This window comes from Bubalus bubalis, chromosome 4 (genome assembly GCF_019923935.1).
Source record: "Bubalus bubalis isolate 160015118507 breed Murrah chromosome 4, NDDB_SH_1, whole genome shotgun sequence".
Classification (NCBI taxonomy): Eukaryota; Metazoa; Chordata; class Mammalia; order Artiodactyla; family Bovidae; genus Bubalus; species Bubalus bubalis.
Window position 1 is genome coordinate 107057208 of NC_059160.1, and position 24053 is coordinate 107081260.

At 37.9% G+C, this 24053-nt stretch overlaps 1 long non-coding RNA gene across 2 annotated transcripts in view; it reads right to left on the minus strand.

Moving 5' to 3' along the window:
• Window positions 1–24053, minus strand: part of LOC112584643 — a 489459-nt gene that overhangs the window by 227297 nt on the left and 238109 nt on the right. Inside the window, exons 2-3 of one of the 2 annotated variants that reach the window (XR_006550674.2) lie at window positions 21872–22040; window positions 17405–17574 (exon numbers count right to left, since the gene is read on the minus strand). This is a non-coding gene — a long non-coding RNA (uncharacterized LOC112584643). Of the gene's footprint in view, window positions 1–17404; window positions 17722–21871; window positions 22041–24053 lie in introns of those variants that run through there. The other variant, XR_006550673.2, reaches the window with a different exon arrangement.

Here is a 24053-nt window from a genome sequence, read left to right on the forward strand (position 1 = left end):
GAAGCAACTGACAAACAACTAATCTCGAGAATATACAAGCAACACCTACAGCTCAACTCCAGAAAAATAAATGACCCAATCAAAAAATGGGCCAAAGAACTAAATAGACATTTCTCCAAAGAAGACATACAGATGGCTAACAAACACATGAAAAGATGCTCAACATCACTCATTATCAGAGAAATGCAAATCAAAACCACTATGAGGTACCATTTCATACCAGTCAGAATGGCTGCGATCCAAAAGTCTACAAGTAATAAATGCTGGAGAGGGTGTAGAGAAAAGGGAACCCTCTTACACTGTTGGTGGGAATGCAAACTAGTACAGCCACTATGGAGAACAGTGTGGAGATTCCTTAAAAAACTGGGAATAGAACTGCCTTATGAGCCAGCAATCCCACTGCTGGGCATACACACTGAGGAAACCAGAAGGGAAAGAGACACGTGTACCCCAATGTTCATCGCAGCACTGTTTATAATAGCCAGGACATGGAAACAACCTAGATGTCCATTAGCAGATGAATGGATGAGAAAGCTGTGGTACATATACACAATGGAGTATTACTCAGCCATTAAAAAGAATACATTTGAATCAGTTCTAATGAGGTGGATGAAACTGGAGCCTATTATACAGAGTGAAGTAAGCCAGAAAGAAAAACACCAATACAGTATACTAATGCATATATATGGAATTTAGAAAGATGGTAATAATAACCCTGTGTACGAGACAGCAAAAGAGACACTGATGTATAGAACAGTCTTATGGACTCTGAGAGAGAGGGAGAGGGTGGGAAGATTTGGGAGAATGGCATTGAAACATGTAAAATATCATGTATGAAACGAGTTGCCAGTCCAGGTTCGATGCACGAAACTGGATGCTTGGGGCTGGTGCACTGGGATGACCCAGAGGGATGGTGTGGGGAGGGAGGAGGGAGGAGGGTTCAGGATGGGGAACACATGTATACCTGTGGCGGATTCATTTTGATATTTGGCAAAACTAATACAATTATGTAAAATTTAAAAAATAAAATAAAATTAAAAAAAAAGAATGGTTTTATTTATTCATATACTTGAACCTCTTTATAACACTGTCCTCAGATTCCTTGTTTCAAATCGCATTGCTTTATAACTTTTCTTTCTGACTTTTAAGTAGCTCATACAGAATCCACTACACACTCATTCCACACTCCATTTCATACAAAAGGTAAAAATTTTTTAATCCAGAAATATACTTTAAGATATATGCTTATTATGAAAGAATTTCTCCTCTTGTGGAAGTATATACTCTGTACAAACTAAACCACAGTACTCACACTGAGTCTATGCATCCATTTGGAATATGCTTACATAGAAGAATTTTTCCATCAAATAAAAAAGAGCCACAGATTTTGTTCTTAACAAAAGAATCCATTATACATTTAAGTAAATCTGACTCTGCTTAAATAGTCTCAATGCTTTTTAAAATTAAACTTGGCTTATTGTTTGTTTTCCAGGGTGATCATTAAAGGACAAAGCAAAATGTTAGAGCAAAGCATTATTGGCAAGCTTTGCTTGTTTGCATCTCTCTGTAAATGAGCAGCCAATGGAACTTCTGTGCTTATGACAGTGTTCCAAGCAAACCATCTCTCTCAGCCTAACATCCTTTCGACCATTAAAGTGTTATTGATCATCAGTTCATCCTGTTCTCTTCATGTCCATTGCCGCTGCCTTACTTCAGACCCTAATCACATTTTCCTTTCTCTTAAATTTTAATGTTTTATACATACAGGAGAGTAGCCAGAACTCCCATATCCCCTTAAATCAGAACAGCCAATTGTTAACATTTTACTACATTTGCCCCACTGTGCCCTGCTCCATATACGTATATACACACATTTATACACATAGACAAAGTGCATATATACATGTACATAAATATATGCAACCCATGGAGTATAGCCTGCCAGGATCCTCTGTCCTTGGAATTCTACAGTCAAGAATACTGGAGTGGGTTGCCATTCCCTTCTCCAGGGGATCTTCCTGACCCTGGGATCAAAACCAGGTCTCCCATATTGCAAGGCAGATTCTTTACCATCTGATCCACCAGGGAAACCCCAAATATACACACATACATATCTAAGTCCTTTCCATAAACTTTAAAAAATGTTTTTAATTAAAGGATAATTGATTTACACTATTGAGTTGGTTTCTGCCACATAAGAGTGTGAATCAGACATAAGTGTGTATATATATATGTATCCTCTCCCTCTTGAACCTCCATCCCACCCCTCTAGTTGTCACAAAGCACCTGGTTGAGCTCCCTGTGTTATACAGCAACTTCCCACTACCTATCTTACATATGGTAACGTATATGTTTCAGTACTATGACTGCTGCTGCTGCTGCTAAGTCTCTTCAGTCGTGTCCGACTCTGTGCGACCTCATAGATGGCAGCCCACCAGGCTCCCCCGTCCCTGGGATTCTCCAGGCAAGAGTACTGGAGTGGGTTGCCATTTCCTTCTCCAATGCCTGAAAATGAAAAAATAAAGTGAAGTCGCTCAGTCGTGTCCAACTCCTAGCGACCCCATGGACTGCAGCCCTCCAGGCCCCTCCGTCCATGGGATTTTCCAGGCAAGAGTACTGGAGTGGGGTGCCATTGCCTTCTCCCAGTGCTATGACAGTAAGCTACAAATGTAATACCCTATTATCCTTAAACTAAAAGACACATCTATATAAACTACTATGCTGCTGCTGCTGCTGCTAAGTCGCTTCAGTTGTGTCCGACTCTGTGCAACCCCATAGACGGCAGCCCACCAGGCTCCCCCGTCCCTGGGATTCTCCAGGCAAGAATACTGGAGTGGGTTGCCATTTCCTTCTCAATGCATGAAAGTGAAAAGTGAAAGTGAAGTCGCCCAGTGGTGTCCGACTCTTCACGACCCCATGGACTGCAGCCCATCAGGCTTCTCCATCCATGGGATTTTCCAGGCAAGAGTACTGGAGTGGGGTGCCATTGCCTTCTCTGATAAACTACTATATAACCCTTCAAATCAGTTATTCAAAACTGTTAACACCACCACCTTCTCAGACCCCATTCTAAATTTGCTTACCGTACCAATGTCGCAGACCAAAGATGACTGCAATGAGTTCACTGTTTCTCCCACTAATTTGTGTTGTCTAATTATTCTTCCCTTGAATCAGGGTTGACATCAATAATTGCTCACCAAGATTATGCATGGTGTCTTGAGCTGCCATAGAAAGAAGTCTGACTTCCTGACACCACTATGCTGGAGCTTCTACAGCTAAGCAGTTCCTTTGAAAGCCCAACTGTACCCAGTCTTTTGAGCATCTCTGCCAAGGCCTTAGAAATGTGATTGAGGCCATACTGGGCTCTTCATTCCTGCTACCTGTACCTGTTCAATACCACACTATACAGAACAATTGTTCAGGTAAGCCTGGCCCAAATTCCTGACCTAAAATGTCATGAAATATAACACAATGACTACTGCTTTATGTCACTACATTATGGGGAACCCTTCCAGAAATATATAAAACATCTCCAATGTGTCTTTTTTTTCCAGTCTCATATCCTAGAAATATGCTTATATTTAGTTAGTGTGTATTACAAACCTCTTCAATCTGGAACAATTCTTGAGTCCTTCTCAGTCTTTCATGTCCTCACAGTTATAAAGAGAACAGGCCTTACAGTCTGAAGGGTGGGTTTTGAGCTGGGCCCATCAACAGAGCCTTCAGGGGCCAGACTCAGACCATGCATTCTTGGCAGGAAAACCACAGAAATGACAGTGTTCTTTGTGATGCATTACATCAGGAAATATGCAATGTCAACTTATTCCAGCATGAGTGATATCAGTGCTGATAACCTGACCTGTGGTATCTAGCAGCTTTCTCCACCTAAAACTTTTCTGATTGTAATTGAATAGTCTTTGGTGAGGAGGTATTCTACTAATAACCTGTTCCTCAAATTCTACCTACCAGCCTTAGCATCCCTGGACCGTTTCCAACTTAATCAAACTCATCTGATGACTGTTAAATGGTGAGTCTCTATTTCCAACATTTTTTGGAGCTCTGAGGAATAGCTTTCCATTTCTCTGCAATTACCTTCTTGCTTGCTTAACTAATGTATATTAACATACTAATACATTAATAGATTTTGTTTTTTAAAATCAATAATTAATGACTATTACTATTTTAATACTCAAGTCCTCCTCTATTCATCCATTGAGACTGCCTTCAAACTAGTTATTTTATTCTTTTGCAACATTATTTTAGAGGATGTAATTTTTATGAACAAGATGAACAGGACTTTGGACCTTCTCTGCCACAACCTGTCATCAGTCATTTCTCCTTTAAGGGAGGGTGATATTTAGAAAGCAAATTTTGGGCATGTGGGTTGCTCACTGCTCCTGAGACATCGTTGTTTCTAAGCCTGCTAAGAACTAGGAAACATTTGTATTGCACCTAACATAATGTTAGATATGTAATATATGCACATACTAGTTTACCCTCATGTCCCATTATCTAACAACCAAGAGTTATTTCAAGTCTTTCTCTTATCCATGATTATATTATATCCCCTCCATATCTGAGAAACAACTCAATATATTCATTCATTTCTTCAATTTACTTATTTCTCTACTTTAACCCATCTTCCAACATATAAGCCATCTCTTCCTGTTGCTACTTCTGCAGCAGTCCTTCATGGCCCTGTGTCCTTTTTCCAGGCCTGCCGTCGCATGCCACCAGGGAGGAGCTCCTCAACTCAGGACTGATTCTTCCTCTGATCCACATCCCTCCCTCACTGTCCCATGTCTTTGACCACTGTACTGACCATTCCAGGAAGGATGCAGAAGAGAATAAAAAGTGGGGAAATGGGAAGCAAGTAGATGCCCTTGTTCTCCCCTGTGACACAATACCTTCAAAAAATAAAAGTTTTTTTGGCATATAGTTGATTTACAATATTGTGTTAGTTTATGAAAATGAACATAAACAAATAGGATCAAATGAAACTGAGAAGCTTTTGCACAGCAAAGGAAACCATAAACAAAAAGACAAGCATCAGAGGAGAAAATGTTTGCAAATGAAGCAACTGACAATGGATTAATCTCCAAAATATACAAACAGCTCAAGCAGCTCAATATCAGATAAGCAAACAGCTCAATCAAAAAATGGGTACTCAACTCCAGAAAAAGAAGTGACCCAATCAAAAAATGGGCCAAAGAACTAAATAGACATTTCTCCAAAGAAGACATACAGATGGCTAACAAACACATGAAAAGATGCTCAACATCACTCATTATCAGAGAAATGCAAATCAAAACCACTATGAGGTACCATTTCACACCAGTCAGAATGGCTGCGATCCAAAAGTCTACAAGTAATAAATGCTGGAGAGGGTGTGGAGAAAAGGGAACCCTCTTACACTGTTGGTGGGAATGCAAACTAGTACAGCCACTATGGACAACAGTGTGGAGATTCCTTAAAAAACTGGAAATAGAACTGCCTTATGAGCCAGCAATCCCACTGCTGGGCATACACACTGAGGAAACCAGAAGGGAAAGAGACACGTGTACCCCAATGTTCATCGCAGCACTGTTTATAATAGCCAGGACATGGAAGCAACCTAGATGTCCATTAGCAGATGAATGGATAAGAAAGCTGAGGTACATATACACAATGGAGTATTATTCAGCCATTAAAAAGAATACATTTGAATCAGTTCTAATGAGGTGGATGAAACTGGAGCCTATTATACAGAGTGAAGTAAGCCAGAAAGAAAAACACCAATACAGTATACTAACGCATATATATGGAATTTAGAAAGATGGTAACAATAACCCTGTGTACGAGAAAGCAAAAGAGACACTGATGTATAGAACAGTCTTATGGACTCTGAGAGAGAGGGAGAGTGTGGGAAGATTTGGGAGAATGGCATTGAAACATGTAAAATATCATGTATGAAACGAGTTGCCAGTCCAGGTTCGATGCACGATACTGGATGCTTGGGGCTGGTGCACTGGGATGACCCAGAGGGATGGTGTGGGGAGGGAGGAGGGAGGAGGGTTCAGGATGGGGAACACATGTACACCTGTGGCGGATTCATTTTGATATTTGGCAAAACTAATACAATTATGTAAAGTTTAAAAAATAAAATAAATAAATAAATAAATAAATAAAACAACCAAAAAAAAAATGGGTACAAGATCTAAATAGACATTTCTCCAAAGAATACACAAAGATGGCCAAAAAACACATGAAAGATGACCAACTTCGCTGATTATTAGAGAAATGAATACCTTCTTAACAGTTCTTCTTGCCCTGATCCATCCCTTATCTCATCTCTTTTCTATTCTACAAACTGTAGACAGAATATTCTTAGAAAGAATAAAACGTATAGTGAAAAAAATAGGAAGTTGAAAATAAAGAAGCCAATTATGTATTCTTACTCTTTCACTTGCTTGTGTTACTGTGGACTTTTGAGTTATCAGGCTCTCAGTTTAAAATAAGGAAATAGTGCCTATCTAGAAGACGTGTTGCCAAGTTTCAGGCTGAATAACTGTTGCTGTTGTGGCGGTTGTTATGATGAAAAATTCTAATGATTCTGAAACTCCTGTTCAAAACATTCTTATGTAGAATCCAATAAAAAATGTAAAGCCTTTCAATACACCTCAGCACCTACAATATAAAATCTAAACTCTTGTGTTATCTTAAGTGATTTTCCATGACCTGACTTCCGCTCACACCTCCAGCCTCACTTCTCAACTCACTCCAACTGTCACTTACACCGCAGTCTACTTAACAGTCTTGTGTTTCCTTGACTTCAGTGTTTTTCTCTTTGTACGCTTTGAACATGCTATTACCTCAACTGAAATATATCTTTTCCTAAATATCCAACGATTGCTACCTTTTTACTTATACTTTACTTACACTTATTTGAAGTTAAGTTCATCTCCCTCTGGAAACCTCCCTTGAGCATATCCAAAATATAATAAATAGAATTAACTCTTCCATTAATTGGGCCAAGACTCAGGTGCCTTTATTATGTTTAACACTTGTCACACATGTGGCAACTAATTATACACACATACACATACCTACCTTACTAGATTGTGAACTCATTGATGGTAGAGAGTACATCTTGCTCATTTTGACATTCCCAAGACATTTTCTGATGAATAGTTCAGGTCACCAATAATAAATCTTCAGTAAATATTTAATTAAAAAATCCTTATAATACTTATTTAAACAATTAGAATAATCAATAAATATTGATCACATATTAACTACTAATCAGTACTGTGCTAAAGCACTATCAATATTTTTATATAAAAAGAAATAGCATAAAACTGTTATGATCATTCTTGAAGATCTCTACCCTATAAAGAAGAAAAATAAGGCTCAGTAGAGTCACTAATTTGTATAAGTTTGCAGCGTCTAGTAGAACTGACATCACAGCCTCAGCTATTAATATATCTGTAATGCAAAAGATACACAGTATCCTCATGATATAAACATTAATATTCATCATACATACATGAATATAAAGGTAAATATAAAGAAACTATCATTTTAAGGTAGGCTTGTCACATTTATATCTCATTTTTACTCTGAGACAATGGAAGCGAGGTGAAAGTGAAAGCTGTTCAGTCGTGTCCAACTCTTTGTGACCCCATGGACTATATAGTCCATGGAATTCTCCAGGGCAGAATACTGGAGTGGGTAGCTGCTCCTTTCTCCAGGGAATCTTCCCAATCCAGGGATCAAACCCAGGTCTCCTGCATTGCAGATGGATTCTTTACCAGCTGAGCCACCAGCAAAGCTCAAGAGTACTGGAGTGGGTAACCTATCCCTTTTCCAGTGGATCTTCACAACCCAGGAATCGAACTGGGGTCTCCTGCATTGTAGGTAGATTGTTTACCAGCTGAGCTACCAGGAAAGCCCTTGACACAAGAAATCATAAAGTAGCTTAGCTAAACCATTAACATTTACTTTTATTACTTTTTGACACAATAAATCATTAAAAGCTACTTTATAATATTGTATTATGATACAATACATAAGCTACTTTATAACATTGCATCCTTGCTAACCAAGTAGCTTACAGAGGGTCTGATCTGACACTAGCCCCTTCCTGAGAGTTGGACTGTGAAGAAGGCTGAGCGCCAAAGAATTGATGCTTTTGAACTGTGGTGTTGGAGAAGACTCTTGAGAGTCCCTTGGACTGCAAGGAGATCCAACCAGTCCATTCTGAAGGAGATCAGCCCTGGGATTTCTTTGGAAGGACTGATGCTGAAGCTGAAACTCCAGTACTTTGGCCACCTCATGAGAAGAGTTGACTCATTGGAGAAGACTCTGATGCTGGGAGGGATTGGGGGCAGGAGGAGAAGGGGACGACAGAGGATGAGATGGCTGGATGGCATCACTGACTCGATGGACGTGAGTCTCAGTGAACTCCGGGAGTTAGTGATGGACAGGGAGTCCTGGCGTGCTGCGATTCATGGGGCCGCAAAGGGTCGGACACGACTGAGCGACTGATCTGATCTGATCTGAGCCCCATCCTGGAGCACATACCCTAGATAAATAGCCTGAGTAAGTGAGTAAGTAAGTGAAGTTGCTCAGTCGTGCCCAACTCTTTGCAACCCCATGGACTGTGTAGCCTATCAGGCTCCTCTGTCCATGGGATTTTCCAGGCAATAGTACTGGAGTGGATTGCCATTTCCTTCTCCAGTGATAAATAGCCTAAAGAGTCACAAATAAATGTAAGTTCATAATACAATTCCTCTAATGGCCCTTGTGACAAACAGTTTCCTCCCTTTGCAGAGTCTTCCCTTATGGTGCTTCTTAGTACAGAAGCCTATCAAGTTCCTACTCTTTTTTGGTTTCAACTGATTTATCTGGACTTACCTTAAAAGCCCAAAATTCTCCATCCATGGACTTTATTCAAGGCATATGCCCCATGTCGTGCAATTTCTCTGTTTATATCCTGCCTTAACCTCCCCATGAGGTCCCTTAAGGTATGCCATGTACCTTCTCCAGGAAGTAATAAACTTCTCTATCTCAATCCCCTTGTAATATGTTGTTAAACCAAGGCTCACCATATAGGACCTGTGTTCTATGCTAAAAATGATAATTTAACAAGGTCACAAAGATGGACAACATGCCAAGAAAATGAGCTAAACATCTTATATGCATGAACTCATTTAATGAGTCGCAGATAAGAGAAATGATACCCAGAGAATCTGAATGCCATTCACACAGCCAGTGAATGGCAGAGCTGAAAATTTTCTGTTCTAATTTAAAGTTTATTTTACTGAACCACTTCGCAATCCTAGAATTTTCAAAATGTAAAAATACAGCCATCCTTTGTATCCATGAAGACAACACAAAACATAGATTTGGGTACCAAAAAATTAGACTGGAAATAAATTTTAGAAAGAGGAATTACTAACAGGATAAGGTGGGAGTTAGTAGCTTTTTTTCTGAAAAAGACCATGTAGTAAATATTGTAGGGTTTGTGAGCCATAAAGTCCCTGTCACAACTATTCAGTTCTGTGGTCATAGCAATAAAGCAGCCAAAGGCAATGCATAAATGAATGAGTGTGGCTGTATTTCAATAACATTTTATTTATAAAAGTAGGTAGTAGACCATAGACTGTGGCCCCCCTGGACAAAATAACAAAATATTTTAATCAGAAAAAAATATTGAAAAACTACTGAGGCATTTTACTTCAAGGCCTATGTTTCAAAGGAGTAGTGGGTAGTATAGAAATAACATAATACAAGGAAAGAATACAAGTGCAAGGCAAATGTGAAAACTGTTGGCTTTACTGAAAATGCCAAAAACAAAAACTACCATGAGGCAGGTAATGTATAAGATATTTCAGGGGCTTCCCTGCTAGCTCAGATGGTAAAGAATCTGCCTGCAATGCAGGAGACCCAAATTTGACCCCTGGGTTAGAAAGATACCCTGGAGAAAGGAATGCAACCCACTCCAGTATTCTGGCCTGGAGAATTCCATGGACAGAGGAAACTGGTGGGCTACAATCCATGGGGCAGCAAAGAGTCAGACACGACTGAGCAACTAACATGTATAAGCTTGATGGAAAGTTTCTCAGAAACATGTGTTCACTAGTTTACAATCACTGGGAAATCAGAAGTAAATATTGTGTCTCTAGGTGTATGTATTCATGTAGAATCATTTTACTGTGAAAGAATCATTTAGCAACTAAGACCTTTCTGAAAACTATTCTCATAAATATTGTTATAAGGAAGAGTCAGTCAGCTCAGTAGCTCAGTCATGTCAGACTCTGCAACCCTATGGACTGCAGCATGCCAGGCCTCCTTGTCCATTACCAACTCCCAGAGCTTACTTAAACTTATGTCCATCAAGTCGGTGATGACATCCAACCAACTCATCCTCTGTCATCCCCTTCTTCTCCTGCCTTCAATCTTTTCGAGCATCAGGGTCATTCCCGAGGAGTCAGTTCTTCACATCAGGTGGCCAAAGTAATGCAGTCTCAGCTTCAGTATCAGTCCTTCCAATGAATATTCAAGACTGATTTCCTTTAGGAAGGACTGGTTGGATCTCCTTGCAGTCCAAGAGACTCTCAAGAGTCTTCTCCAATTCCACAGTTCAAAAGCATCAATTCTTCAGCACTCAGCCTTCTTCACAGTCCAACTCTCACATCCATACATGACCACAGGAAAAACTAGCCTTGACTAGATTGACCTTTGTTGGCAAAGTAATGTCTCTGCTTTTGAATATGCTATCTAGGTTGGTCATAACTTTCCTTCCAAGGAGTAAGCGTCTTTTAATTTCATGGCTGCAGTCACCATCTGCAGTGATTTTGGAGCCCCCAAAAATAAGGTCTGACACTGTTTCCACTGTTTCCCCATCTATTTCCCATGAAGAGTAACTGACCTCAAATGTTAGTGGACATTAAAATCACTTGAAATGTTCATTAAACGTGTTGACACCAGTATCTCCAAGTCTTGGATAGAGCACCCCAAGTAATTCTCACAGGGATGATCCACACACATGCATGAGAAATTCTTAACTAAAGCAAGGATTACATGTATGGCATGTATTATACCAAAGAGGAGCTTTTAGGAAGCAGAAAGTAGATTCTACTGGCCACCAGGGATAGTAAACAACCAGGAATAGATTTGAAAATAACACTGGTTACCTTCTAAGATAGGATATGGTTCTCAAGAGAGAGAGTTTTTCTGGGAAGTTTTGTGTTTAGGAATTGGGCAATTAAGAAACTGCTCTCATCCAGATTGATGGCAAACCAGGGGCCTGATCATTTAGCAATGGTATCTACTGGCCTTCTGAGTTTCTAAATGTGTTCATTTCCTACTGCTTCTATAACAAATTACAACAAACTTAATGGTTTAAGTGGAAAATTCTGAAAGAGATGGGAATCCCAGACCACCTGACCTGCCTCCTGAGAAATCTGTATGCAATTCAAGAAGCAACAGTTAGAACTGGATGTGGAGCAACAGACTGGTTCCAAATAGAAAAAGGAGTACATCAGGCTGTATATTGTCACCCTGCTTATTTAACTTATATGCAGAGTACATCATGAGAAATGCTGGGCTGGAAGAAGCACAGGCTGGAATCAAGATTGCCGGGAGAAAAATCAATAACCACAGATATACAGATGACACCACCCTTATGGCAGAAAGTGAAGAGGAACTAAAGAGCCTCTTAATGAAAGTGAAAGAAGAGAGTGATAAAGTTGGCTTAAAGCTCAACATTCAGAAAACGAAGATCATGGCATCAAGTCCCATCACTTCATGGCAAATAGATGGGGAAACAGTAGCCGACTTTATTTTTCTAGGCTCCAAAATCACTGCAGATGGTGACTGCAGCCATGAAATTAAAAGACGCTTACTCCTTGGAAGGAAAGTTATGACCAACCTAGACAGCATATTAAAAAGCAGAGATATTACTTTGTCAACAAAGGTCCGTCTAGTCAAGGCTATGGTTTTTCCAGTGGTCATGTATGGAGGTGAGAGTTAGACTATAAAGAAAGCTGAGTGCCAAAGAATGGATGCTTTTGAACTGTGATGTTGGAGAAGACTCTTGAGAGTTCCTTGGACTGAAAGGAGATCCAACCAGTCCATCCTAAAGGAGATCAGTCCTGGGTGTTCACTGGAAGGACTGATGCTGAAGTTGAAACTCCAATACTTTGGCCACCTGATACAAACAGCTGACTCACTGGAAAAGACCCTGATGCTGGAAAAGATTGAGGGCAGGAAGAGAAGGGGACGGCAGAGGATGAGATGGTTGGATGGCATCACTGACTCAATGGACATGGGTTTGGGTGGTCTCCAGGAGTTAGTGATTGACAGAGAGGCCCGGGGTGCTGTGGTTCATGGGGTCACAAAGAGTTGGACATGACTGAGTGACTGAACTGAACTAATGGTTTAAAAATCAAAACAATTTATAGATTTGCAGATCTACAGTATAGTCTGAAAAGGGTTTTATTGGACTAGAACCAAGGTTTGACAGGGCTGTGTTCCTTCTGAAGGCATTAAAGACAATCAATTTCCTTGTATATTTTAGCTTCCAGAGGTCACCTACTTCTGTGATCCCTTCAGCCATCTTCAAATCCAATATCAGAGCATCTTCTCATCTCTGATTCAAACTCTTCAGCCTGCTTCTTCCACTTTAAAGGGATATTGTAATTATATTAGGCCTAGTCAAATAATCAAGGATAATCTTATTTAAAAATCAACTGGTGAGCTGCCTTCATTTCATCTGTAATTTAATTCCCTATTGCCATGTAACATATTTACAGGTTCTTGGGATTAAGACTCAGACACCTTGGAGAGGAGGGAGTACCCATAATTCTTTCTACCAAAACCCAGAGAGAAGCTTTTTCTCCAACCACAAGAAAATAAGGAGTAGGAAAAAAGAGATTTTATAAGAAACAGAGAGTAGACTCTTTTGAATGTTAAGTGTATTGAAGGTGCCATGTAAAGTAGCACCATACACAAAGTGTAGGTTGCAGCCTAGTACAATTCAGCAGTGGAAAAACCAGAAGGAAGGAAACACAAGACATGAAGCTACAGAGGGAAATAATATGGTCACAGAGCATGACATGAAAGACCTGTTGTCAGAAAGGGAAATGAAAGTGTGTTATGGTCTGAAGGTTTGTATCCCGCCCCACATCGTTCATGCATTGAAGCCCTAACCCCCAGTGTGGCTGTATTTGGAGATGATACTCTAAGGAAATAATTAAGGTTAAATGAGGTCATAAAGGTGGGGCCCTGATGCAATAGGATTAGTGTCCTTTTGAGAAGAGACACCAGAGAGCTTTCTCTACCTCCCCATGTAAACACACCAAGAAATAGTCATGTGAAGACACAGAAGGAAGCGGACCTCCTGCCAGTCAGAAAGAGATCCTTCACCAGAAACCAAAGGTACCAGAACCTCTATCTTGAACTTCAAGCCTCCAAAACTGTGAGAAAATAAGCATCTGTGTCCCCCGCACCCAACCCAGCCTGTGATACTTTATGACAGCTTGAGCAGCCTAATACAGGAGGGGAAAATGACAAAAGTCAAGGCAAAGAACTATGAGCCCAAGCAAGAATACAGATTCATGTGGATAATTTATAGATCTCAAAGTCTGGAAAATGCATTCCTATAATTAAGTTACTAAGTCAAACCTAATGCCAGGTTAATTGTCAATTTATTCTTTTTTAAATAAATGTTTAGAAATATCCCCTGGAAAATATTTTATAATAATATGCTAAAACCAATACAATATTGTAAAGTAACATAATAATATTAATAAATAAAAATAAAAAAATAATATTAAGATTAATATTTTTCATCCAATACAGTATACTAATGCATATATATGGAATTTAGAAAGATGGTAACAACAACCCTGTATACGAGACAGCAAAAGAGACACTGATGTATAGAACAGTCTTTTGGACTCTGTGGGAGAGGGAGAGGGTGGGATGATTTGGGAGAATGGCATTGAAACATGTATAATATCATATATAAAACGAGTCGCCAGTCCAGGTTCGATGCACGATACTGGATGCTTGGGGCTGGTACATTGGGACAACCCAGAGGGATGGTATGGGGAGGGAGGAGGGAGGAGGGTTCAGGATGGGGAACACATGTATACCTGTGGCAGATTAATTTTGATATATGGCAAAACCAATACAATATTGTAAAGTTAAATAAAATAAAATTTTTAAAAAATATATTTTTCATTCTTTTAATGAAACTCATTTAGGATAAAACCAGATATTTTGGAATATTTATTGTGTATTTCTCCTTATAGGTTACTAATGTATAAAATATATAAATGTGGATAAATCTATATATTTAGATGCATTTACTTTATAGTTAATTGGAATGCATTTATTCAATAAGAGAAAAATTACTCCAAACTGCAAATTAAGAACTGAAGCCTCACTGAAAAATAAAAATTCCATTTGCCTCCACAGGTCACTCATTTTGTATTCACAAGTCAATCATTCTCTTTGCTTGAGTAAATTTGTTTTCAAAACTAAGTATTTAATATGCAGTACACCTTTCACTATATGTAAGGTCAAATAATCATAAAACTTTAGAATCTGAAAGTAAGATATTTCATTTTCCAAATCCTTCAATCTATTACTAAAGAAATAAGCATTCATAAAACAGACAAAAATATTCTTGTGACCTATAACCCTCTGGTTTTCCCCTTGTCTATAATTCTGTTTCATGCTAGAAAGTAGAGCAGCTACATCAAAAACAGGATGGTTTGGGTAGGCAATTGCTTAGAAAGTGTTTATGGGAAATGGGCTAACTGGAATCCTGTCTGAATTTGAACAAATACCACTTTGCAGGTATCATTGAATCTAGTAAGCTGAGCTTGAACATGTCAGAACCACATAAAATACGTGGAATGAAAGTCAATTTGGAACATTGGCCATCTGTTGGCTATTCCTTTTACACAGTGTCTAGCAACTTTTGCCAAGAAGTCACAGTCATAGTAAATAGGATATGCTGAGCTCAAGGGAAACATTGATTAAAGAAGTAACATTAATCTATAATAGTCTACTTAGAGATTCAAACACATCTAAACAATGAAATAAAAACTTCACATATTTTTATTTATATGTAAGAAAATGCAGCATAGTAGAAGAGCTTACTGCTGAGACATTCCCTGCTTAGAGTCGACCTCAAGAGAAGATTCTAAAATGCTATGTTTGAGGTAAATTGGGCAGTACTATTCTTATCATTAACTTATTCACTTTTGGGACTAAGAGTTTTGATTAAGAGTGACACATACTCCTTTACAATGTTCAAGATTTGGACAGAAGGAGAATCATGCCAGTAATTGAGACTGATTGTACAAGTTAATGCCAAACTGCAGCCTTTTTATACACAACGCTAAGTGTAGGAGAGAGGAGGAGGGGAAAGCTAACAACTGATTTTCTTACTCTCCTTGACAAACAAAAGGAAATCCCTAAACGCAGCCATTCACATAGTCCCGGATGTGCAACATGCATACTAACTGAACTTTATACTCTGTAAGCTTTGAAGCTACATATTTAGATTTAACTACCAAGAAAAAGCACACAAACCCTTTCTGAAATTGCTTCTTTCTTTACCAATTAACAAGCCACATTAGTCAAACTAGTCAAACCATCTGCCAATATGGACGGCTCCCAATCTACTCTATCAGAGCACTGCCAAACTTGTTTCTCATTTGCTTCTCCTCTTGATTCTTACTACATTTTAATGAGGTTAAAGGTAGAAAAATAATCATTCACACTTATACAACCAGCTCATTCTTATCATTCAAAAGAATAAGTCAATAGAGAAATCCTAGTGAAAACACTAATGAGTAACAGGAGTCAACCCTAAATTGAAAAATAAGAGGCAGAATTGAGAAAAAAAATCAGATTTCATTAATATCTTAACATAAACTCATGAGTAAATTTTAACTATCTATTAGCTTTTTTCAGTGTTCTAATGATATATGAATATTTAAGAATGTAAATAATAAACATGATACATAATCATTGAAAATAAGGTAGTTGGCAGTTCCCCAGCCAGAAGTGATCAGATAAAATAAAAAAGAGAAATCATAGGTATACTCAAGTAAATCTGCTCATTGTATTACAAAAATTTCAAAGGATATGTACATGCCTTGTAACTTCTGTAACATCAGCCTGAGAACATTCATGAGGAAGATTGTGTAAGCCACCATGCCTGCATCAGTTATCACCAGCTTGAAATCCAGATATTAGGATGGAAAAAAACACATCAACACTAACCTAGTCCCCTGAGACAATAAAAAGGATATTAGCATAGACTATCCTCTTAAGCTTCTTCCTTTTCAAACTTACTACAGCACCACCTGAGAACGTTACATACAAAAGCCCAAGAATTTGGCTATCTTATTTTGTGTTTCATCAGGATGCCAAGTCATTGCTGCTTTGTTTTCTTAGAATTTTTTTTAAAAATCACTAGCAAACATTATTTATAAAAACACACCAACTACAATAGTACTCAGATAAGCTCTAACTTGAATAGGACACAAAGTTTCACTCTACTGGGTACAGAGAATAGGAACAATACTAAAGACACTAAATCCTGAAGATTTCATGAGAAGAACAAGGCACACCTGTGGAGGGAGACATTTTAGGAGCTTGCAGAAACTCAGGGAAAACTCCACAGGGACTACAAGGTAGAAGAGTATGCAGTTGTTTAAAGAACAAGAAGGACTAGGGCAAATTAAGAAGTGAAATTTAAGAGTGAAATCCATGCAGGAAGATGGTGTAGAATGTTTCAGAAATGTGTTTGGAAGAGAACAAAAAACCAGCCTCTCTAGAGAAGAAAATAGTAGAGAATTAGGTGAAAGGCAGGGTAGAGGCATACAGAGTTCATGTTCAGTATTTAGAGGTTTGTTTTTAACCCACATTTCCAAACCTTAGTTTCAGTATCAACAAGCAAATAATCTAAATTCCTAGACATGGGTGTGAGGGTGGGGAAATAATCTGAACAACTGCAACAAAACTTAAGAGACAGTCAAGAAGTGGGTTCACTCCAGGAAATTTTTATCACCTTTCCTAGCTTATAGGTCAACAGTAGGAACCGTTTCTAGGCATTAGGAACAATTGCAGGATTTTAAGCACAGTGACAATTTAAATGATGCATTAAAATTCTTATTCATATATGTTATATCACTTAATCTCTCAGGAAAGAATGGTACAGGCAAAGCAGTGTTATGGAAAATTTATCTGGGTAGAACTTTAAAAATCTATTAGAAAAAGTAGGAGATACATTAGAAGGCTATTACTTAGAACAACAACAACAAAAAGAAAATCACTAAGAAGATTGTGAAGGAAGAAATCTGGTACACTTCAGAGAAATTAAGAAATTTAAAGTTACCTTCAGAACCGGAGCATAAATTCAGCCAAATTGAGGAGCATGGTGGACTTAACATTGACTTCCTAAAGAGAGGGTTAATACACACCTCTTGCTTAGCTTTCCACTGATCCGGAAGATAAAAATACAAAGAAATTCCAAACCATTAGGCTCAGAAACAGGTACCTTCAGGTCTGAAGAGGAAAAGAAAGCAGATGCTATAAGCCAAACAAGGTATTAAGCCAATGCTTCTCAAAACTACTGTTAGCATGACCTGAGAACTATTAGCTATTGAGATCACTGAGCTCTCTGCCTCGTCTACTAAACTACTTAATCCTGAGGTAGAGACTGAGTCTGTGTTTTAACAAGCTCTCCAGGTGAGTCTGATCTACGCCCAAGTTTAAGAGCCAGTGGTACAGTTAATGTTATCAAGGAACAAAATTACTGAATTCAGCTCAAGAGCGGCTTCTTGACAAAAGAAATCTAGTCAAAAATCTAATTGGTTCATTCCAGGGGGTAATTAAGTACTTCAGCTTGCACATGTCCAAATCACGCAATCTTGTTAGAAATGATGCCCCTGAAAATGCACAGAAGCATAAATTGAACATATAAATCAAAGTCAATAGTATTTTATAAGACCAAATCAAATTGATTTTTCATTTAGCTCTCTTTGGAACTGCCCAATGCTAGCTCCTCCTCCTATGCACACAATCTGCTTTATTAAATGATAGAACTTAAAAACCCAGGGAAAGGAAGGTATTTGATAAAGTTTTGTTCTTTTATAACATGTAGTAATATGTTCCTGCAGATTCATATTCAACTGAAGAATATATTCTATAATAGTTAATTTAATAATATATTTTATTACTATTATATTCAGAATTGCTCCTCTCCTAGTTTTTTTTTTTTTTTTTTTTTTTCCAGCCCATGCCTGGTAAACTGTTTCTAAACTACTTAGACAAATGCAGTAGAAATAAAAATTTTAATAAACTTTTATCTCCCCCTAAAAAAAATAAAATAAAATAAAAATTTTAAGAGCCCATCTCATAGTACCTATGAATCTTTACTATGAGATGATCAATGTTATATTCTTAACTAAATATATAATTTTATTTCAAAGTGTCAATTGTTCTAGTTTCCCCATAGAACAGCCTTTCCAAAAGGGGAAAAAAAGGGAGCGAGAGAAGATAAAGTCATTAAAGCTTTGATCTCTTCCTTATTTCACTCAGTTTCAAAGTCAGGCTAGTTATAAAAGTTCTAGACATGCCACATTATGTTTTATTTCTGCATTATTACTTTACTTTTATATAGAATTTGGGAATCATATCAAAGGAAATATTTTAAATCATTCCAGACTCTAGGTTAGTACAATGCAGCTTGTATTTATTTATGAAATTTCCCATTTTATAACTATCCAAGTTTCATTACATTTGGTGATCTGAAAAAGAAGGCTCAGTTACCAAATACACCCAAATTGTGAAAGTTTATATAAAAAGATTTATCCTTCTGCTCTGAGCTAATTGTTTGGTTTATGGAGATCCCCATAAAATTAGTCAAATAAAATTTGTCCTTAAATAGTGTGTTTTCAAGCTCTTTTGTTGGGAGCAGAGATGCTCAGAAATCCCTTCATGAAAAATCATCCTTTTATTGGCAAGTAAATTCCTCTGTTGTCAATTCAAAGCTTTGCTCTATCTTTGGATTAGATCTTTTAGCTTCTACAAAAAAAGATGGAAAACATTTATTAACGTTACAATTGTTTTCCCATATAGCCATCAAAACTTAAGAAGACTTCAAAATGTGTTTTTGTTGTTTAGCCGCTGCTGCTGCTGCTGCTAAGTCACTTCAGTCGTGTCCGACTCTGTGCAACCCCATAGACGGCAGCCCACCAGGCTCCCCTGTCCCTGGGATTCTCTAGGCAAGAACACTGGAGTAGGTTGCCATTTCCTTCTCCAATGCATGAAAGTGAAAAGTGAAAGTGAAGTCGCTCAGTCGTGTCCGACTCCTAGCGATCCCATGGACTGCAGCCCACCAGGCCCCTCTGTCCATGGGATTTTCCAGGCAAGATTACTGGAGTGGGGTGCCATTGCCTTCTCCGGTTTAGTCGCTAGTCATGTCCAACTCTCTGCGACCCCGCAGACTGCAGCACATCAGAATCCTCTGTCTTCCACTATCTTCTGGAGTTTGCTCAAATTTATGTCCATTGAGTCTGTGATGTTATCTAACCAAAATGTGTAGATGGCACTAAAATGATATTTGTGCTTTCCTGATAGGACAGGGTTATTAAAATGGTTTACATATAGAGAACATTATTACAGTCATTCAATTATATTATAAGTTTGTTATGCACATAAACAGTGGAAAGGAAAAATGAGATTTTAGAACTCCAGATTTCTGTAGTACACAGCCATATTGAGTAGCTGAACCTTGCTATTATACAAGTGATGTAGACGTCTAAGGAACAGCCATATTTTCATTTAAAATCATGTCAAATTTAAAACTGTTACATCAGTATAGTTCTCTCAGACTCATACTTACCAAATTTATGATTTCCCCCATTCTAATTCTAGAGGGAAAGTTAGAAGCCTTAAAAAAGCATTGTTTCCAACATTTAAAATTTAATATCTTTTTATCCTCCTTCCTTTCCAACAAAAGAAGAAGAGGGGTCAAATAACTGAGTTTTCCAAATTAGAAACACACACATGCATATATGTAGGAGCCAGGACATATATCACTTCAAACATTCAAGTAAGCAAGGATACCAGGCAATATTCAATGGCATTATGTTAAGTAATAAATGAGTGATAGATAATCTCTGAATCTGGATGGCAAGACTAAGTATTATCAAATTCTCCCCATTAAATTTTATATATTTTACAAATCCACCTAATTACAATTAAAATCCAAGGAGATTCTCTTATAGAACTTAGTAAGATGATGTTTGTGCATAGCTGTACTAGATAATATGGGACAATACACCAGATACAGGAAAAAGACAACAACCCTATTTAAAATTGAGAAAATTAAACAGAGAGCAATTAGCAGAAAAAGAAATAAATAGATCCCTTGACTTGTCAGTGATCAGAGAATTGTACATTAAAATAATAATGGAATATCATTTTTCCATCCAATTGTTCAAAAGAAAAAAAAAATCCCCAATACCTGATCCTAATAGAGGTATGGTGAAATAAGGTAGTGTTCCACAGTAGTACCTATCAAACTCTAAAATATTTACAAGTTTTGATAAAGCAAATTTTTACTAAGAATCCATCCTTCAGAAATATTTAAACAGAAAGCAGAATATAATAGTATATTCAAGACAACATTTTCACAGCAAAGCATCAGAATCATAAAATCCCATGTTTGACATGGGATGAGAATGTGCTAACAATATATAGATTGTTTGTATTACATTTTCAAAAAGAAATATTATGTGCATATATGTAATGATATGCAGGCTATTAAAAATTTTATAAATGTGATGGAAAAAATCTGAAAGGATGTTAACAATAATGTAATCACAATCATAAATATAACCAATACTGAATAATCACTATATGCCAGGTACTGTGTTATGTATTTTTATAAACTATCTTGGTTAGTCCTCTTATCAACCATGTAACTATGTGGTACTATTTCACAAATATTAAACCTGAAGATAAACATCAAAGTTTCAAAAATATTACATGGTGGAGTGGAAATAGGGAAGAGGGTGGCTACTCAAGTGAAGGTAGATTTATAGTTTTCACTATTATGTCATTGGAATTTTAAAGAAACCATGCATATGTTAGTTTACTAATTAAAAATAAAATTTAAAAAATAGTTATACTACAACAGAGAACATGTTAAATACTATAAGCCATAACATGGTAATAAGGTTTCACAGAGAGACAAAATTCTGATTGAAAAATATCATTTATGAAGGAAGCAACACTTGAGATAGGCCCTGAAAGATGGGTAGTTCAAAAGGTAGAGAGTACTTCCACAGAGCCTCTAAAGGAACGACAGAAGGGCAAAAAAAGAAAGTACAAAATGAATCCAGGAAATAGCAAAGAACTGCTTAATGGGTTCTGAAAAAGTATTTAACAGAATAGCAAGAGAGAGAAGAGCTTTAGGAGGGCTTGTGTGTGTGTGTTAGTCGCTCAGTCGTGTCCGACTCTTTGCGACCCCACAGACTATAACCCACCAGACTTCTCTGTCCATGGAATTCTCTAGGCAAGAATACTGGAGTGGATTGCCATTCACTTCTCCAGAGAGGGGAGGGCTTAAATGAATATTACATGTCTGAGAAACAACGAAGCAGAGTAGGAGATAAAGCTGAAGAGCCAAGAGTGTTTAAAGCATTTTGCTTTACTTAAGAAATGACTAGAAAGTCAACCCTTTGGATTAAATTAACACAGAGATTCTTCAAAGAGGCAATTCCCAACCTATGGGCCACAGATACTTGGAATTAGGCAAGCTTTATGCAGGAGGTTCACAAATCCGCATACTTACTAAATTTTTTAAAAATGTCTATAGTATAAGGTCTTGAATTTTCAAAGTGGGCCTGCTTCCAGGCTGGCTGCCACAATAGAAAAGGTGATGGGGTCAGTTTCTTCTTTTTTTTTTTTTCCATCTGAAGCTCTCATTTCTGCTTTCCCACACCATGGGCCGTTTCTAGGTCCTAAGGATTGAAACAGGGGAAGAAAAAGATGCAAAGGACAAGAAAACCTCCCTTGACTGACACAGATATAATTTTGTGTTAGTTTCCCTTAGGCTGGCCAGTTCAAACAAAAACAAAAATAAAAAACATTCTTTTTACAGGAGATTATTTACGGTTCGAGTCCTTCCATTGCTGGGGACTCACTAGCAGTGTCCTTAGCCAAGGATCCTCATGCTGTGGGTGAATGCTCTTTGTTCAAGAAACTCTATAAAAAAGCTTTTATTTGGGAGTTACCTTATTCCTCTTGAACAAAAGCTTACATTTTTTCCTGGAAAATGGATCATCCTTGGCCTGAAATAGCTCTGGGCACACAAAGTATTTCAAAAGCTACCATGTCTCATTCTATTATACAGGTTGCTCTCTGGCTACCATCTCTTGCCTCTTGGCTTTCTCAGGTATGGATATAAAACTATCTTCATTCAGCCAACTGGAGACATAAGTGAAGTTCTTCAATTTGTCTCCTTGAAGACTCACCTCTAGGCTCATTTAAGGAGGAAACCACCTCTTCAAGGCAGAAGAAGGGATCAACAGCATACTAGCATTCTTTCCATAGAACCACTCCCTTAACACACACACACACCCCCACCAAATTTGGACAGCTCTATGCCAACTCTTTAATATACTTGAACTAGGTAAGGAGATGAGGATTACAAAGCATATATTGGACCATCTCTCCATCCTCCTTTGCAAGCCCTGATGAGATTCCATCCTTGCTTGGGAATGAAGAGATATTTGGCAGAAAAAGTCTTGGAACTTCTAGAAACTAATGTTGAGTCCTAATTTAACATCCAGTTACAGACCTAAGTAATCTAGAAGTCTGAAATTAAACCTAGAAAAATTAAAATTGCACTCTCTGTGTTGTTTCTTGTCTCCTCCATACCTCTGCACATGTTGTTCTTTCTACATAAGTTAATGAGCCTTAACAAATGTATACTCTGTGTAACTACCATGCCAATCAAAATATACAACATTCACTTTGCACTAGAAAATTCTCTCCTGCTCCTTAGCAATGAATTTTCCACCCTAATACCACTTTGCTGCTGCTGCTGCTAAGTTGCTTCAGTTGTGTCTGACTCTGTGCAACCCCATAGACGGCAGCCCACCAGGCTCCCCCGTCCCTGGGATTCTCCAGGCAAGAACACTGGAGTGGGTTGCCATTTTCTTCTCCAATGCATGAAAGTGAAAAGTGAAAGTGAAGTCGCTCAGTTGTGTCCGACTCTTTGCGACCACATGGACTGCAGTACACCAGGCTCCTCCATCCATGGGATTTTCCAGGCAAGAGTACTAGAGTGGGTTACCAGTGCCTTCTCCAATACCACCTTAGGTTACCACTATTTTGAATTCTATCTCTATAGGTTAGTTTTGCCTGTTTCTGAACTTCATATAAATAAACTCATACAGCAAGGGTTGGCAAACTATAGCTCATGGGCCAAACCAACCTTGACACCTAGTTTTGAAAGTAAAGTCTTAGAACATAGCCCCATTTTCATCTTGTTTATTACTGATTTCATGCTATCATGGCACAGCAGAGGAGTTGTGACAGAGACTATATGGCTCAGAAAACCTAGAGGATTTACAAACTCTACAGAAAAAGTTTGCCAAACCTTATCATACAACATTAACTCTTTGTGTCTGGCTTCTGCCCCTAAGCTTTTTTAAGATTTATCCATGTTGTTACATATCTCTATGTTTTTTTCAATTAATCATCCCTTCTTATTGCTGAGTAGTATTCCACTGTGTGAATATAATAATTTGTTTATCAAATCCTTTGTGGATTAAAATTTGTAAAATTCTTTGTTATTAAAAATAATTGATCTAATACAATGTATATATTACAAATAATACAAAGAGTGCCATAATATAAACAGAATGGCTTTTTTAAAGCACTGTTGTTGTTCAGACATTTAGTCATGTATGACTCTGTGACCCCATGGACTCCAGCATGCCAGGCTTCCCCATACTTCACTATCTCCC